Raw genomic sequence first — 18,375 nt, forward strand, 5'->3', positions numbered from 1 at the left:
AGCTAGCCCCTGGAAATTCAAAGACAAATAATTTAGGGTGAACAATACACTGTAATAATCAAATGAATGAATACCTCTAATATAACTAGTTGTCAATTTCAATGTGCCAGGCATGATGCTAGCTGCTACTAGGTGCACTCTCTACAATCCCACAAAGTGAATATTATCATTCATGCTTCACAAAGAAGGAAACTGAAGCTCAGGAACGTTGGGGCGTGGGGGGGACTTTCCCATAAACACACAACCCACATGTGCCCCAGACAGAATTCAAACAAAAAGCTATCTGCCCAGAACTCATTCTTTGATGAAAGACGTGGGAAGGAGCCCTGAAACGAGATCATAAGCTGTCCATTGAAAAAAGGATGGATTTTAGATTCAGACCAAAGAGTGCTACCCAACCTCTACATTTTCCCTGTATTTCTCCACAGATGGCTCCAAATGTGCTCAGTTTATCTTTGGAAAAGTAAGACTAATTACTACCATCTACATGAATCGCTAACCATTCACATCCAATTAGTGACGCAGCATAATAACCATTATACGTGTCCATAAACTGTCAGATTAATGTTGCTGTACATTCCATTTTGTCTCAACACTGAACAAAGTATACCAAAGATTCTCTGTCTTCATGTGTCATGAGCTTTTGAGAGGAAAAGTAGAGCAAACTGACACATTTGCTGCTGCTGCTGCTGCTAAGTCGCTTCAGTCGTGTCTGACTCTGTGCGACCCCATAGACGGCAGCCCACCAGGCTCCCCCGTCCCTGGGATTCTCCAGGCAGGAACACTGGAGTGGGTTGCCATTTCCTTCTCCAGTGCATGAAAGTGAAAAGTGAAAGTGAAGTCGCTCAGTTGTGTCCGAATCTTCGCGACCCCATGGACTGCAGCCTACCAGGCTCCTCCATCCATGGGATTTTCCAGGCAAGAGTACTGGAGTGGGGTGCCATTGCCTTCTCCAAACTGACACATTTAGGGTGAAGGTAATGGGTAGCATGACATAGACCAAGAGACTGACTAATCTACATTAGTTCTCAGTTCTCCAAGGCTTTATTTTTTATAAAATGCATAAAGGGTTTTAAAAAATTATGTGGAACATAGGCAAAATTATTTAAAGTCAATGAATTTTTAAGAGATTTCACGTCTTGATTCCTTCCACTGTCACTCACCTTATTTCCTCCAATGTTTGAGTCATATCTTCAAGATAGCCTTTCTAAACAAGAACTTTTGCTCAACCTACTGTTATCAAATCAAGTTATCCACAGTTCTTTTAGTTAGACTTCTTTAATTTCCAATGCACCATGGGCACACTTCAAAACGCCCCTATCTGTAGTCTTGGGGATACAGTTTCCTCAAGTCATGTACTTTAGGGCCATATTTAGGGTCAGTGGAGATGGATCTGCCTGGTTCTGAATTTTAGACACCCTGTAACATGCATTAAGTCCAAATGGCATTCACTCCTAAACTATCACAGCCTAGAATAGTATAGACTGTCGGAATATGCCAATGTCTAAGGTAAAGGCACTGTCAGGTTTTCCATAGTTTATTTAGCAGCTCTGTGTTGTAGTTCTTTCTCACAGATTTAACACATAGTTCTATGAGTAGAGGAAACAAACACTTTACTTTGTGAGGTGTTTCTAATGATATAGGTCTATAGAAAAAGCCCTCAGGATAGACCTCAACTCCAATCCTTATTTTTTTAAAGTATTTATTTATTCATTAATTAGGCCCTGTCGGATCTTACTGCATCCCACAGGATCTTTCATGTGGTTCACAGACTCAGTTTGTGTCAAACAGGCTCAGTTGCCCCGAAGGATGTGGGATCGAACCTGCATCCCTTGCATTTCATGGAGGGTTCCTCAAACTGGACAACCAGGAAAGTCCCTCCAATGCTGACTTTAATGGGTAAAAACAATTCCCTTTCCTCTTACCCTCAGAATATAAATATAGATGTAGATATATATACATACACACTAATAACTCATCTTACAAGTTTAAGAAATAATTTCCAGGTGAATCTATCAAGTTTTCAAAGCAACGCTGCAACTACACATATGAGGTGGTTTGGTCAAGGCTCCGATTGCTGTCCTAGGAAAATGATTTTCTATCTCATTTTATCTTTTTTCTAGACTTGAAAAATGGGTCTAATAATACTTGCCCTTTACATACCTCACAGAAATGTTGCAAAGATTAATGAAATATGTGTAAAGAGCTATAAGCCAGATAAATTAAGAGAAAATCATCATTGGATTCTTCAAATAAAATTTCCAGTAGAACTATGTCCTTCCCTACCTTGGTGAGTAATGCAGATATAAGAATGCAGGAATAATGTGATTTTTAAAGAGGTTATTGTTGTTTAAATCAAGTGCTTAAATCGAATGCCTAAATCTCAAATAGATATGAGAAACAAAACAAATTTTTCAGGAAAAAGGAATGAAGCTGTCCAAGAACTAGGGAACCAAGAAAGGTATAAACTTCAAATGATACAAGTTGACACTTCAGGTGGCACCCAACCTTCAGATAAGATTACTGTCATTAGACCCATGATTCGGAAGACTTAATAAATGGACAATTAGGGTTTATTTCTCCTGGAATTTATCAAAATTAGTTGAGATAGTCATCCAGCCTTTCCCCCCATCTGTTGCTCGGCAGTGTATGTGTAAATGTCAGTTGATTTAATTTTCATTTCTGCTGCCAGATGTTTGGGCATCAGTTGCTATAGGTATGCAATTGTTTAAAAATGCTCTCACATTAATGCAGGAAAGTTCTACTGTTTTCTGCCTTCTAGGCTTTAACTATGATAAGAAAGGAAGTAAGTTTATTGTTTTTAAATATGTAACAAGGTCTGAAATTCACATCTAGCTTCACCCAGTACTTCAGCAATAGACCGATACAAACTTTTTAAATTAGATGCCTTCCTTTGAGAAACCCAAGGCTGATTCCATGGGAGGAGAGAAAGGAGTTAGAGAGAGAGAGAAGAGAGATTCTATATCCAGAATATATCCAGAATCAATCTAGATATTTGCAAGTAGTCCATGTGCTGTTAACTTGGATATAGTCTATTTGATGTAGCAAGACAGATGTGGTGGACATTTGATTTCCAGAAAGTGCTTGTTCAGTGACCTAGAGGAAAATTACCTCTATAGATATATCAATCTTATAAAATAGAGATAATGTAACCTATTTATTTAACATTTTGTTATCTCAATATTCATTGTACTAAAGTTAATCGTCTTTTCTCTGTGCAAGTTATTTATGGTATGAAAAGGAGCTTCAGGCCAACATTATCCTAGTACATTAAATACAAGATCAGACTTTCGAGCCCCAAGCATACACAGCTCTAGGGATACATTTATGCGCTTTGGAGAAGATGATCTGCAGACAGATGAGAGATGCGCGCTCCTCCGTAAGGAGCAAAGCAGCAGGCAGCTTGCTCCCTTGAAGGGTGTTTACCAAGATGACTGCTGCCTGATTTGTAAGGGTGTGTGACTCTGTTCATACAGTTCCTACGTAAAATAGCTACTCCATAAAACTGATAGCACATAGACTCGCCTTGGTGCCCTGTGATGACCTAGAGGAGTGTGACTGGGGACAGTGGGAGGGAAGGGACATATGTATACATAAAGATGACTCATGTTGTTGTACAGCAGAAACTAAGACAACATTGTAAACCAATTATACTCCAATTAAAAAAAATTTAATTGATGGTAATACACAGAGTAACCAATAGGTACTATTATCATTACCATCGTCAAAGACTGTATTACCCGAATCGATCTGGTGTATATCTGTTCTTGCAAAATGAATATTAGTAAAGCACATGCTAATTACAAATTCATGGAAAGTCTTAGGGTTATGGAAGGACTTTGCATTGTCTAGCAGAATGATCTTGAGAAAACAACAGCTCAAGCTTTCTAACTTTGGGCTACATCATCTGAAATGCAGGATGATACACCCTACTCTGGCTTATTTTCATGTAGTTGTTTTGAGTCTTCAATGTTGCAAAAAATAATCAGTTTACAAAATACATAGTAAAAAATAGAAAGGTAACAATTCCTATCACTAGCAGAAATGAAACAAAATCTGGAGGCCAAAATTATCCTTATCTGTCAAGGGCTTTGGTTTTATGACTAAATTTTCCAAAATAGAATTCATCTTACTGGGTTCATTGAGATTTAGGGTTTTGTCCTCAGCCTGGTGGGAATGGAAACTTAATTCTTTCGGCACATTCCGTAAGAGAACAGTGCTTCAGCAGATAAGCATTAGCCAATCCATGGAAGACACCTGCTTAACAAGAATGTGAATACATTAAATTACAGTGAAAAATTAAATGTTTACCAAAGACCCTATAGTGTGGTACAATAGTTAGGGCAGTAGGTTTATAGCTTGGCTCCATCAAGTATTACTTGTGAAGTCCTTAAAGCTTAGAGACATGCAATAGCTGTATGATTTTCTCATTTGTACAATGAAGATAATATTCCCAACCACACAGGGAAGTTTTATAAAGTACATGGGTGACTCCATTCAAAATGCTGTGTCAAACTTTGAGGAAAGTAAGCTCAAGAAATTATGGAACAATTGTTGTTACAATTGTTGTGTGTTTTTTTTTAACTTAGTTTTTTTCTTATTTCTTTATTTTAATTGGAGGCAAATTACTTTACAGTATTGTAGTGGGTTTTGCCATACATTGACATGAATCAGCCATGGGTGTACATGTGTTCCCCATCCTGAACTCCCCCTCCCACCTCCCTCACCATCCCATCCCTCTGGGTCATCCCAGTGCACCAGCCCTGATTACCCTGTCTCATGCATGCAACCTGGACTGGCGATCAATTTCACATATGATAATTAACATGTTTCAATGCTATTCTCTCAAATCATCCCACCCTCGCCATCTCCCACAAAGTCCAAAAGACTGTTCTATACATCTGTGTCTCTTTTGCTGTCTTGCATACAGGATTATCATTACCATCTTTCTAAATTCCACATATATACGTTAGTATACTGTATTGGTGTTTTTCTTTCTGACTTACTTCACTCTGTATAATAGGCTCCAGTTTCATCCACCTCATTAGAACAGATTCAAATGTATTCTTTTTAATGGCTGAGTAATACTCCATTGTGTATAAGTACCACAGCTTTCTTATCCATTTGTTTGCCGATGGACATCTGGCTTGCTTCCATGTCCTGGCTCTTATAAACAGTGCTGCGATGAACTTTGGGGTACATGTGTCTCTTTCAATTCTGGTTTCCTTGGTGTGCATGCCCAGCAGTGGGATTGCTGGGTCATCAGTTCAGTTCAGTTCAGTCGCTCAGTCATGTCCGACTCTTTGCAACCCCATGAGCTGCAGCGTGCCAGACCTCCCTGTCCAACGCCAACTCCTGGAGCCTACCCAAATTCATGTCCATTGAGTCAGTGATGCCATCCAACCATTTCATCCTCTGTCATCCCCTTCTCCTCTAGCCCTCAATATTTCCCAGCATCAGGGTCTTTTCCAATGAGTCAGCTCTTTGCATCAGGTGGCCAAAGTAGTGGAGTTTCAGCTTCAACATCAGACCTTCCAATGAACACCCAGGATTGATCTCCTTCAGGATGGACTGGTTGGATCTCCTTGCAGTCCAAGGGACTCTCAAATCTTCTCCAGCACTACAGTTCAAAAGCATCAATTCTTTGGTGCTCAGCTTTCTTTATAGTCCAACTCTCATATCCATACATGACTACTGGAAAAACGATAGCCTTGACTAGACGGACCTTTGTTGACAAAGTAATGTCTCTGCTTTTTAATATGCTGTCTAAGTTGGCCATAGCTTTTCTTCCGAGGAGTAAGCATCTTTTAATTTCATGGCTGCAATCACCATCTGCAGTGATTTTGGAGCCCCCCCTCAAAATAAAGTCTCTCACTGTTTCCACTGTTTCCCCATCTATTTCCCATGAAGTGATGAGACCAGATGCCATGATCTTTGTTTTCTGAATATTGAGATTCAATCCAAATTTTTCACTCTCCTCTTTTACTTTCATCAAGAGGCTCTTTAGTTCTTCTTCACTTTCTGCCATAAAGATAGTGTCATCTGCATATCTGAGGTTATTGATATTTCTCCCAGCAATCTTGATTACAGCTTGTGCTTCTTCCAGCCCAGCATTTCTCATGATGTACTCTGCACATAAGTTAAATAAACACGGTGACAATATTCAGCCTTGATGTTCTCCTTTTCCTATTTGGAACCAGTCTGTTGTTCCACATGTAATTCTAACTGTTGTTTTTGACCTGCATACAGATTTCTCAAGAGGCAGATCAGGTGGTCTGGTATTCCCATCTGTTTCAGAATTTTCCACAGTTTATTGTGATCCACGCAGTCAAAGGCTTTGGCGTAGTCACTAAAGCAGAAATCGATGTTTTTCTGGAACTCTCTTGCTTTTTCGATGATCCAACAGATGTTGGCAATTTGATCTCTGGTTCCTCTGCCTTTTCTAAAACAAGCTTGAACATCTGGAAGTTCATGGTTCACGTATTGGTGAAGCCTGGCTTGGAGAATTTTGAGTATTACTTTACTAGTGTGTGAGATGAGTGCAATTGTGGGGAATTTGAGCACTCTTTGGCATTGCCTTTCTTTGAGATTGGAATGAAAACTGACCTTTTCCAGTCCTGTGGTCACTGCTGAGTTTTCCAAATTTGCTGACATATTGAGTGCAACACTTTCACAGTATCATCTTTCAGGGTTTGAAATAGCTCAACTAGAATTCCATCACCTCCACCAGCTTTGTTTGGAGTGAGGCTTCCCGTAAGGCCCACTTGACTTCACATCACAGGATGTCTGGCTCTAGGTGAGTGATTGCACCATCATAATTATCTGGGTCATGAAGATCTTTTTTGTGCCATTCTCCTGTGTATTCTTGCCACCTCTTCTTAATATATCTTCTGCTTCTGTTAGGTCCATACAATTTGTGTCCTTTATTGAGCCCATCTTTGCATAAAATGTTCCCTTGGTATCTCTAATTTTCTTGAGGAGATCTCTAGTCTTTCCCATTGTATTGTTTTCCTCTATTTCTTTGCATTGATCGCTGAGAAAGGCTTTCTTATCTCTACTTGCTATTCTTTGGAACTCTGTATTCAAATGGGTATATGTTTCCTCTTCTCCTTTGTTGGGTCAAATGGCAGCTCTGTTTCCAGTTTTTTTGAGGAATCTCCACACTGTTCTCCATAGTGGTTGTACAAGTTTGCGTTCCCACCAACAATATAAGAGGGTTCCCTTTTCTCCACACCCTCTCCAGCATTTATTGTTTGTAGACTTCTGGGTGAGATGGTACTTCATTGTGGTTTTGATTTGCATTTCTCTGATAAAGAGTGATGTTTAGCATCTTTTCATGTGTTTGTTAGCCATTACAATTGTTATCATTATCATCAGCATCATCTTGGTCAGCATATTTTATGGCAGTGTTTCTAAAATTGAATAAAATAATCTAAAAAAAATTGGCTTAAAACACATGGAGAGAGAGCAGTGGGAGCTCGATGTGTGGTTTAAACTCTGACGGCCTCATGCTCTGTTAATCGCCTTGGCTCTAGAGGCTGGGCTGGTCCTGAGGGCAGATCAGGTTTGGTCCTTAGACTGAGGCGCCTGGATGGCTGCCCCCGCCTTCATCTCTGTGATACACTTAATTCCCTCTTCCTGCTCATAGGCCTCTCTGAACGACTAACAATACCCAGGATTTAGCAGAAGGCAAGTCTCTATCTGTCCTGACCTAATGCTGTCTTTTGAGAAGGCAACCTTCTTTGATGAGACCCTAGAAATGTCACTTATAATGCTGATCTATTTCCACTGGGGCTAACTTTGTTTTTCTTCTTCTCTTAAAAATGTTTACTAAGTTCTTACTCCCTATACTGTATCAGGAATCCTACAAAACATGTTATATGTGGTATTTCTTTCAATATCCAATATCCTACATTTTGCTATTGACAAACTATTTTATCAACATGATATCTAAGATAGAGGAATACTTTTTGCTGTTACCGTATCTCAAAGTAATTGAGAAAATAAATGCCTTCCTATGGCCACAGTTCTTAAACAATTTGGTCTTAAGGCTTCTTTACACTTATTTTTACACTTCAAAATAACTGAAGAGATAAAAAGCTTTTATTTATTAAAAATAAAACATGTTACTAACTATATCTCTCAATATTTACCAACCAGAAGTTATGACTAATTTTTTAAAAGCTTTTGTTTATTTATTTGCTGGGTCTTAGTTGCAGGATTCAGGTTCTTTCAGTTGCAGCATCCTGACTAGGGATCAAACCCAGGCCCACTGCATTGGGAGTGTGGAGTCTTGGTCATTGGACCACCAGCCAAGTTCCTACAACTAATTTTTATAACAAAATAATACACACATGCACATATTTAATTAGCCATTGAGCCACAATACTAACACACATCATGTTGCCTTTGGAAAACTCCACTCTCACATGTGAGAACAGGAGAGAGAAAAGGCCAAAACATGAGTATTAATATAAACACATTTTGACCTCATGAAATCACTGCAAGTGTCTCAAAGACCTTAATTTACTCTCCACCATATTTTGAACATGCGATTTTAAAGGAGAATAAAAGATTTTTGCCTCCCCTCCATATTGTCCTGTATATTTCAACCATTCTGTGATCTTTTGTTAAGACTAGGGAGTAGGATAGATGAAGCATATACACTATAGAAAAATGTTATCATTCACACATTACAATTGCTGAAATTGAGGCTTAGAAAAGAAAAGCACTTTTCCTAGCACATGACTTATAGGTATTGTTTTAATAGTTTACAGCTCCATAACTTTCTGTCCCCAAACCTGTGCTCTTCATTATCATGTTATGCTGAAGCCACTGAAGATCCATCAACCCAAGATGGATGAGAAGTTAGTAATGGTCTCATTTTAGCCACATACCACAGAGAACTTGAAGTCCAGAGTTACCATTAAGATAGGTATAGAATTGAACTGGTGGTTTCCTGAGTGAATTCATCATACCCATCATCTTGCCTCTTAAAATTAGATGTTCCTGTAGTTGACACAATACTTTTAATATGTGTACATTAAGAAGAGGGACCAGGGATGTCCCTGGCAGTCCAGTGGTTAAAACTCCATGCTCCCAATGCAGGAATCAGGGGTTCGATCCCTAGTTGGGGAACTAAGATTCCTCATGCCAGACTGTATGGTCAAAAAAAAAAAGAAGGAAAGAAACGAAGAAGGACCAAAGTGCTAACTTCACAATGTAGACGAGCCAAGTTTCTTGGCAAAACTACACTGAATAAAATAAACACACTACCTTATATGACTGTTATTTATTTTTATGGTTTTTATCCCAAGTAGACTATCAGCAACTTCATTCCTTGATTTATTTTCTTCCCAAACGTATAGTATCTAGTACAAACCCTGGTATCTAGTGGCACATTTGTACAAAGATTGTATTTTCAGGGATGTTTGTCCTGTTTGCCTATCTGTCACGCTTAGTAGCGCCAAAGAGTAGAGAGTTCAGGCTTTGATGTTAAACCCTGGTGGATGAACCTATGGTACTCGATCTTGACCTTATATATATTCCTTGACTTCCCTAGATCTCACTTTGTACCTTTTTGAAACAGTGCTCAGGATGCGTCCATCTCAGTGTCCTTGTGTTTAGTCATACAGTTGTGTCCGACTCTTTGTGATTCTATGGACTAGGTTTGTCTGTTCATGGGGGTTCCCCAAGCAAGAATACTAGAGTGGATTGCCATGCCCTCCTCTAGGGGATCTTCCCAACCTAGGGATCAAAGCCAGGTCTCCCACACAGGTCTCCCACAGTGTGGGAGACTGCAGGTGATTCTTTACCATCTGAGTCACTAGGGAAGCCCTGGTGTTGTTATGAGTAAATGAAACAAATGTCTGCACACAGTGGTCACTGCCATTCTGCCTGAAATTAGGTAGCATCTCAAATTCTAATTTGCTTTGATTGCCACACCCAGACATTTAGATCTAGACACTGAATCAAAGGAGATCATAGGAGAGTTGCTTTGTATGCATCCAGGCAACTTTCCCGAATCATGATTCTTATGATGTCCAAAGACCAGTGAGCTTCTCCAGCTCACAACCAGACAACACATCTCGGGCATTCATTTTTATTTTCCTGTTGGCTAAAAAGCACAATAGAAAGGTCCACATGGAAATAAGTGACATGTACAAAGGAGGCTCCTATAATCATAAAACAAACCAGTCCTCCCTTTTATCACACATTTCCTGGGTGGATTCATGCTATTCTCTTTGCCCATAGCATGCCTGCTTTTCCTCTTCACCTCTCCAAATGCAGCATTGCACTTGACTCCTGGTGGGCACTAGAGAAGGCATCATATAGAACTAATTTCTTCCTCACATGAGTAGTTAGGACGTGTTCTGCCATTCTATCAGGCAACCTGTCTGTAGGCCAGTAGTTATTGCCCTACTGCAGAAGCCCCGCCTCCCGGCAGGGAACTGTGTCTTTAACAACCTGTGCTCACACTGTCTAGGAGAGAGGTGCGGAAATGTGTTTGCCTCACTATGGTTTTGTGTATTCAGTTATTTGGTACGTTTAGTGATTAGTTTATTGGATCTTAAGCCTCTTTAAGATGGACACTACAAGGGACAAAATCATTCAAAGACCAAAGATAAAGGTCTCTAATTCAGTATTTCCCACTTTCACTAAGGTCTCCTTTTTATATGCCAAAGGCCATTTGTAAAACATCTAACTGCCTTTTTAAACCCATACCTAACTCATCACTATAGATAAATATCCAGATATTTTCAGATTTATTTTAGCTATCAGTTTCCCTGAGAAGTCACCCAGCACATCAATTCTGTCTTAGATGCTTTTTATATCTTTTCTTAAATAAACAAATGTAGGTTTCTATGGTATTCTGTGGAGTGCAGCCTTTGTTTCTTTGTAACTGCTACATAATTATATTGGAAATGTGAAAAACAATTCAGCAGGAAATCAAATGCTGGCTCAGTGTGGGTATTTTTAAATCCAGAGATACACAAATATTAACCAGCAATGAGATTTAGATACTGTGCTTAAAACACAATCTAATGACAAGCCTTATTTAAAAGCTAGGGAAATAAATAAATATATATATGTGCTCAAATAGGACATTTTTATAAACACAGATTTTCTTTACAGCACATTTAAAATTGTTTATTTTGCTAAAAAAAAAAAAAACAGTTAAATAAATTCAAGACAGAGATGGTTCTAAAAAGTCACTGTCTCTTAAACATCAAGTTCACAGCAGTCTACCTGAAAGAACAGGTAATGATGGGGACTTTCCTGATAGTCCAATGACTAAGACTCTGCACTCACAATGCTGGGGGCCCAGGTTTGATTCCTAGTCAGGGATGCTGTGAAAGTGCTGCACTCAATATGTCAGCAAATTTGGAAAACTCAGCAGTGGCCACAAGACTGGAAAAGGTCAGTTTTCATTCTAATCCCAAAGAAAGGCAATGCCAAAGAATGCTCAAACTACCACACAATTGCACTCATCTCATACGCTAGTAAAGTAATGCTCAAAATTCTCCAAGCCAGGCTTCAGCAATATATGAACCATGAACTTCCTGATATTCAAGCTGGTTTTAGAAAAGGCAGAGGAGCCAGAGATCAAAGTGCCAACATCTGTTGGATCATCAAAAAAGCAAGAGAGTTCCAGAAAAACATCTATTTCTGCTTTATTGAATATGCAAAAGCCTTTGATTGTGTGGATCACAAGAAACTGTGGAAAATTCTGAAAGAGATGGGAATACCAGACCACGTGATCTGTCTTCTGAGAAATCTATATTCAGGTCAGGAAGCAACAGTTAGAACTGGACATGGAACAACAGACTGGTTCCAAATTGGAAAAGGAGTATGTCAAGGCTGTATACTGTCACTCTGCTTATTTAACTTATATGCAGAGTACATCATGAGAAACGCTGGACTGGAAGAAACACAGTCTGGAATCAAGATTGCCGGGAGAAATATAAATAACCCCAGATATGCAGATGACACAACCCTTATGGCAGAAAATGAAGAGGAACTAAAAAGCCTCTTGATGAAAGTGAAAGAGGAGAGTGAAAAAGTTGGCTTAAAGCTCAACATTCAGAAAACGAAGATCATGGCATCTGGTCCCATCATTTCATGGGAAATAGATGGGGAAACAGTGGAAACAGTGTCAGACTTTATTTTTTGGGCTCCAAAATCACTGTAGATGGTGACAAAGATGCTTACTCCTTGGAAGGAAAGTTATGACCAACCTAGATAGCATATTGAAAAGCAGAGACATTACTTTGCCAACAAAGGTTAGTCTAGTCAAGGCTATGGTTTTTCCTGTGGTCATGTATGGATGTGAGAGTTGGACTGTGAAGAAGGCTGAGTGCTGAAGAATGGATGCTTTTGAACTGTGGTGTTGGAGAAGACTCTTGAGAGTCCCTTGGACTGCAAGGAGATCCAACCAGTCCAGTCTGAAGGAGATCAGCCCTGGGATTTTTTTGGAAGGAATGATGCTAAAGCTGAAACTCCAGTACTTTGGCCACCTGATGCGAAGAGTTGACTCACTGGAAAAGACTCTGATGCTGGGATGGATTGGGGGCAGGAGGAGAAGGGGCTGACAGAGGATGAGATGGCTGGATGGCATCACTGATTCGATGGACATGAGTCTGGGTGAACTCCGGGAGTTGGTGATGGACAGGGAGGCCTGGCGTGCTGGGATTCATGGGGTCGCAAAGAGTCGGACACGACTGAGCGACTGAACTGAACTGAACTAAACAGGGAAGTAGAACCCACTTGCTGCAACTAAGATATGGCACAGCCAAATAAATAAATATCTTTTAATAACCAACAGGTAATGAGGCTTATATTATTACTGTGATTGCTAAAAACAGAGACTATATTTATATCATATTACATTATAATAGTATGATATGTGATAATAATACACGAATTTCATCTATATTATAAAAATACTATTCAGTTCAGTTCAGTCGCTCAGTCGTGTCTGACTCTTTGTGACCCCATGAATCGCAGCACTCCAGGCCTCCCTATCCATCACCAGCTGCCGGAGTCTACCCAAACCCATGTCCATTGAGTCGGTGATGCCATCCTACTATCAAATCCTCTGTTTTCCTCTTCTCCTCCTGCCCTCAATCTTTCCCAGAATCGGGGTCTTTTATTGATGTACGATACTGGATGCTTGGGGCTAGTGCACTGGGACGACCCAGAGGGATGGTATGGGGAGGGAGGAGGGAGGAGGATTCAGGATGGGGAACACATGTATACCTGTGGTGGATTCATTTTGATATTTGGCAAAACTAATACAATTACGTAAAGTTTAAAAATAAAATAAAATTAAAAAAATATGGCATTGAAACATGTGAAATGTCATGTATGAAACGAGATGCCAGTCCAGGTTCAATGCACGATGCTGGATGCTTGGGGCTGGTGCACTGGGACGACCCAGAGGGATGGTATGGGGAGGGAGGAGGGAGGAGGGTTCAGGATGGGGAACACATGTATACCTGTGGTGGATTCATTTTGATATTTGGCAAAACTAATACAATTACGTAAAGTTTAAAAATAAAATAAAATTTAAAAAATATGGCATTGAAACATGTGAAATGTCATGTATGAGACGAGATGCCAGTCCAGGTTCAATGCACGATGCTGGATGCTTGGGGCTGGTGCACTGGGACGACCCAGAGGGATGGTATGGGGAGGGAGGAGGGAGGAGGGTTCAGGATGGGGAACACATGTATACCTGTGGTGGATTCATTTTGATATTTGGCAAAACTAATACAATTATGTAAGGCTTAAAAATAAAATAAAATTAATTAAAAAAATACCATTATAATATGGTATATACATATATATTCTCTGTATCAGCCAGCTGAGTCTTAGTTCGCTTTTGAGTATTAGTTTCCTTTTAACCAATAAATAAATACATTAGATTGCTCAAGGAAATTGTTGGTGTTCAGGTCACTCATTGAATGGAACTTAGGTTGGAATTTATATTTGTTTGGCTACATAGTCAAAACTTTCCTTCCACATTTGTCATCCAAGGTTTTATCCCTTATTCCCCTTCTTCAGCCTATTATTAAGCATTCATTGTCAAATTATAGCAGCAGGTGTGTGGAGCAGATTTCAGCATTATTCCGGGCTTATCTCAGTAGGTTACAGGAGCTTCAGATTTCAGTATAAGGAGTCTCTTTAGTTTGTTTTAAATTTAGGAAACTAGAAGTTCCTAAAAATCCAAATTCCCCTGGAATGGATAGTTCACAGATGCAACTTTTAAATGCATGCTCCCCAACTGGACCTCCTCTTTCAGTAGGGAAAAGAGCCTCTCAGTGATACCCCATTACGTTCTAACCTATTTTATATAGAGCTATTCAAAGGAAGGCTGTGAACTCAAACTTTGAAAGGATGGACAATCTTTTCTGACTTGAATCATGATACGTCTCAGTAGCAACTTGCTGTCAGTAGAAGAAGACTGAGGTTCAGTAGTCAGAGATTTGGCTGAAGCGTCAGATAAACCTAAGATCAAATCCAAATTTAGCCACCCAAATATGGGGAGCATCAAGTGTGGTATCTTGGCTTTATTAGATGAGAGATGGTACCAACTTGTGGACCCGTTATGAGGATTTAATGGATAAAGGGCACTGGAAGAGCTGGAATGCTGCCTAGTATACAGTTAGCAGCAACTCTTAATTGTATCATTATTTTCATCCTTATCACAAGGGTTTGCAATTTTCAGCAGTATTTACTTTACCCTGTTGCTCATTAGTTTTAACCAGATGCCAATTTCCATTCATTGAAACTTCATTTCTAATGCAGCTTTAGTTTTTTCAGAATTAGGACTGCAGGGACTGTAGCAATGGTTCTCAAAGTGTGGTCCCTGGAACAGCAGCCTCAGCCTCGCATGGGAACTTGTTAGAAATACAAATTCTTTGGCCTGGGAATCTATGTTTTAACAAGCTCTCTGGGTGATTCTGAGGCACCATCACAGCCAGAGTCTTCCCTTTCTCATTCTCCAGGCTCTCTGTTTCACCCATAGCCTAGTCTGCTGCTAAGTCTGGGATGCTAATATTCTGAATGCTACATTTCCCTTATTTTAATATTTCTATGTATTTGATGGACCCCTCTGACATAGAGAATAAGATCATTTCTTGTACTTGGCATCTGAAAGCAATCATAATTTGCTCTACTTAACTTTCCAGCCATATATTCTTTTCTCTCTGGAGTCCTCTGATCTTCAGAAGACTTGATCAAGATATGTGTTAATTTTGTAATACATCTTTGACAAAAACCTACTGTTACTTTATGACCCTGACAAAAATACACCTTCCACAAAGGATCTTCATAGAGAAGACTGTCTCTCCCATCCAATGGAAATATCCAACCCTACTGCAAATCATATGCTTTCTAAGTAAATGATAGAGTTTCAGTGCTTGCCTTAGAGACAGTTTCTTTACATTCTAGCTCATTGCTTCTTTGTGACAAAGAGCGTAACTCTTGACCTTGGGAAACATGTGGGATGGACTCTTGCTGTATAGCCACTTCAGGAGCAAGAAAATATTAGTATCATAAGTGAGGATTTAGTCACTGAGTCTTGTCCAAGTCTTTGTGGCCCCATGGACTATAGCCTCCCAGGATGTGAAGAGACAACTCATTTGAAAAGACTCTGAGGCTGGGAAAGATTGAAGGCAGGAGGAGAAGGGGATGACAGAGGATGAGATGGTGGATAGCATCACTGTGTCAATGGACATGAGTTTGAGCAAGCTCTGGGAGTTGGTGATGCACAGAGAAGCCTGGTGTGCTGCAGTCTATGGGGGTGCAAAGAATCAATCATGGCTTAGTGACTGAACAATAACAAACTGAGGGTTTAGAGTAACCAATGCCCCGTCACCTCAAATTAGACAGAAGCAAGTTATCCTAGTTCAAAATTCTAGCATCCAGTGGCCACCTGACCTCACACTGAAATGCTAGGTGAGTAGGGGTAAATTCAAGATGGAATTGTGTCTATTTTTAGCCCTGGTTTTTAAGCATTGGATTAGGAAGTCCTATAATCAGAAAACGTGCTGCATTTTCACTCTTTAGGCTTTGCTTCTTTGTAACCTGCTTCTGCTTGTTCAATATAGATCAGATTAAATGATAAATGGGCTTGTTGGGTAATGAAGTGTGGGCTGGCATAATTCAGGTCTTGCCTCAGGCTCTCAGAGGGAAGAGAAGTAAAGGATCTTTGATCAGAGGGCTGGCTCCTTGTGGGGAGAGAGAGGGAACCTGGGGCTCCTCTCTGCCAGCACCTTTCTCATGGTCTCTGTCCCCGACTCTTCAGAGGGCTTACTATTCTATGGGAGAGCTTCCCCTTGAGCACAGTCAATGCCCCACAATTTTCACACAAGGAGAGCACAGTCAGTCCTGTCCTTCATGCCTCAGCTTCAGTCACTCAGGAAAGAATGACTTTAAAAACTTCAGAAAGCCATTGTGCCGATGTGCTTGTCAGCTCAAGACTTTTAACAAAGAGCTGAGTGGGATATATTAAAGCAGAGATCTTCTCCACCAGTGAATCAATAATGTCTGTTTAGAGTCAGAACTCATCAGGCTAATATTTTGTGGTATTAATTCTTATTTCCTCTATTCATTCATTAACTCAGCAAACATTCACTGGGAGACCCCACAGTGCTAGGCTCCCAGGATAAAACAGTGGTCGACATCAAAGCAATAATGTCTCATGAGAACAAGAACTTTATCAATGTATTTTCAGGGAATTCCTTGGAACCCCAGTGGTTAGGACTCAGCGCTTTGACTGCTATGGGTCTGGGTTTGATCCCCTTAGTCAGAGAACTAAGATCCCATAGGCCATAAGGTGTGGCCAAAAAAAAATGTATTTTCAAAACCTCAGGCAAATAAATGGGTGTTTTAGGCCTCAACCAGTCTCTTAAAGGCAAAGAACATGGATCTTTGAGACCTGACAGCAAAGGAACTTAGCCCGGCTTGGATATCAAGAAATATTAATAATAGTATTTAAAGCTTACATGTAGGAGAAATTGTCATAGTATTATAAATGTGTTAACAGATTTATAATAAATAATACCAATTGCTACTTAAGCTGAAATTCTAAAGAATCCATAGCTAATGAGTTCACAGCTGTTAGAAATGTTGTGTCCAGTCCTTTTTCTCAAATAAGTAAGGGGTTGGAGGAGAACCTTTGAGATGTACAGTACTATAATGAGAAGAGGAACCTAGAAGGGAAGTTTCTGTGTGTGTAGGCTACAGATCTGTATCATTCCCGGTCATGCATCACTAAGATTTAGCATTCCAGTCTGAAATTACTTTTTTAAAAATGAATGCCCACAATATTTGGAAATTCCACCTCCCCATCAAGAGGCGACATTTATTTCTCTACTTTGTAAACCTGCTCTTGGTAACATGACCTGCTTTGACCAATGGGATTTGCAGCAAACTCCAACCAGTCCATTCTGAAGGACATCAGCCCTGGGATTTCTTTGGAAGGAATGATGCTAAAGCTGAAACTCCAGTACTTTGGCCACCTCATGCGAAGAGTTGACTCATTGGAAAAGACTCTGATGCTGGGAGGGATTGGGGGCAGGAGGAGAAGGGGATGACAGAGGATGAGATGGCTGGATGGCATCACTGACTCGATGGACGTGAGTCTGAGTAACTCCGGGAGTTCGTGATGGACAGGGAGGCCTGGCGTGCTGCGATTCATGGGGTTGCAAAGAGTCGGACATGACTGTGGGACTGATCTGATCTGAGACCTGGCAAGTACTAGCTCTTCCCTGAGTCGCAAAGAGTCAGACACACTGAACAATTAACACTTTTACTTTCACTTTCATGTGTAAGCCCAAGTGGCCGGGGGGAAAAGGGAGATCTGAATGATACATTTAGACAAAGAACTAACAGTTTATGCTTCACCTTCTAGTAGGCACCAGGTTCGGTCTGGAGAAGGTCAGAGAGCAGGATGAGGATGAGGGGAGAGGGGCACTAGAGGGGGAAAGAAATGTTATTAAGTCCTTTCCATATGCCATTTTACCTGTATTATCTCATTTTGTCATAACGTACTTCAAATATATCAACTGAAGCTTAAAGAGATTATGTGGTGTATTCAAATCACATCTAAAGCATATTTTTGGCTGTGAAAATCTGCCTTCATAATTTGTTTTTACCTAGGCAATGGCACTCCACTCCAGTACTCCTGCCTGGAAAATCCCATGGACGGAGGAGCCTGGTAGGCTGCAGTCTATGGGATTGCTGAGGGTCGGACACAACTGAGAGACTTCACTTTCACTTTTCACTTTCATGCATTGGAGAAGGAAATGGCGACCCATTCCAGTGTTCTCGCCTGGAGAATCTCAG

The 18,375-nt window shown here is 40.2% G+C and overlaps 1 protein-coding gene and 1 non-coding gene across 6 annotated transcripts in view; both read right to left on the reverse strand.

The window, feature by feature from the left end:
* The window catches only part of CDH8 (cadherin 8), a 409,345-nt gene that overhangs the window by 105,718 nt on the left and 285,252 nt on the right, over window positions 1-18,375 (reverse strand).
* Window positions 1,549-1,677, reverse strand: LOC112442432 (small nucleolar RNA SNORA18). The gene has a single exon (XR_003030526.1). It is a non-coding gene; the product is annotated as a small nucleolar RNA SNORA18 (small nucleolar RNA).

This window comes from Bos taurus, chromosome 18 (assembly GCF_002263795.3).
Source record: "Bos taurus isolate L1 Dominette 01449 registration number 42190680 breed Hereford chromosome 18, ARS-UCD2.0, whole genome shotgun sequence".
Taxonomy (NCBI): domain Eukaryota; kingdom Metazoa; phylum Chordata; class Mammalia; order Artiodactyla; family Bovidae; genus Bos; species Bos taurus.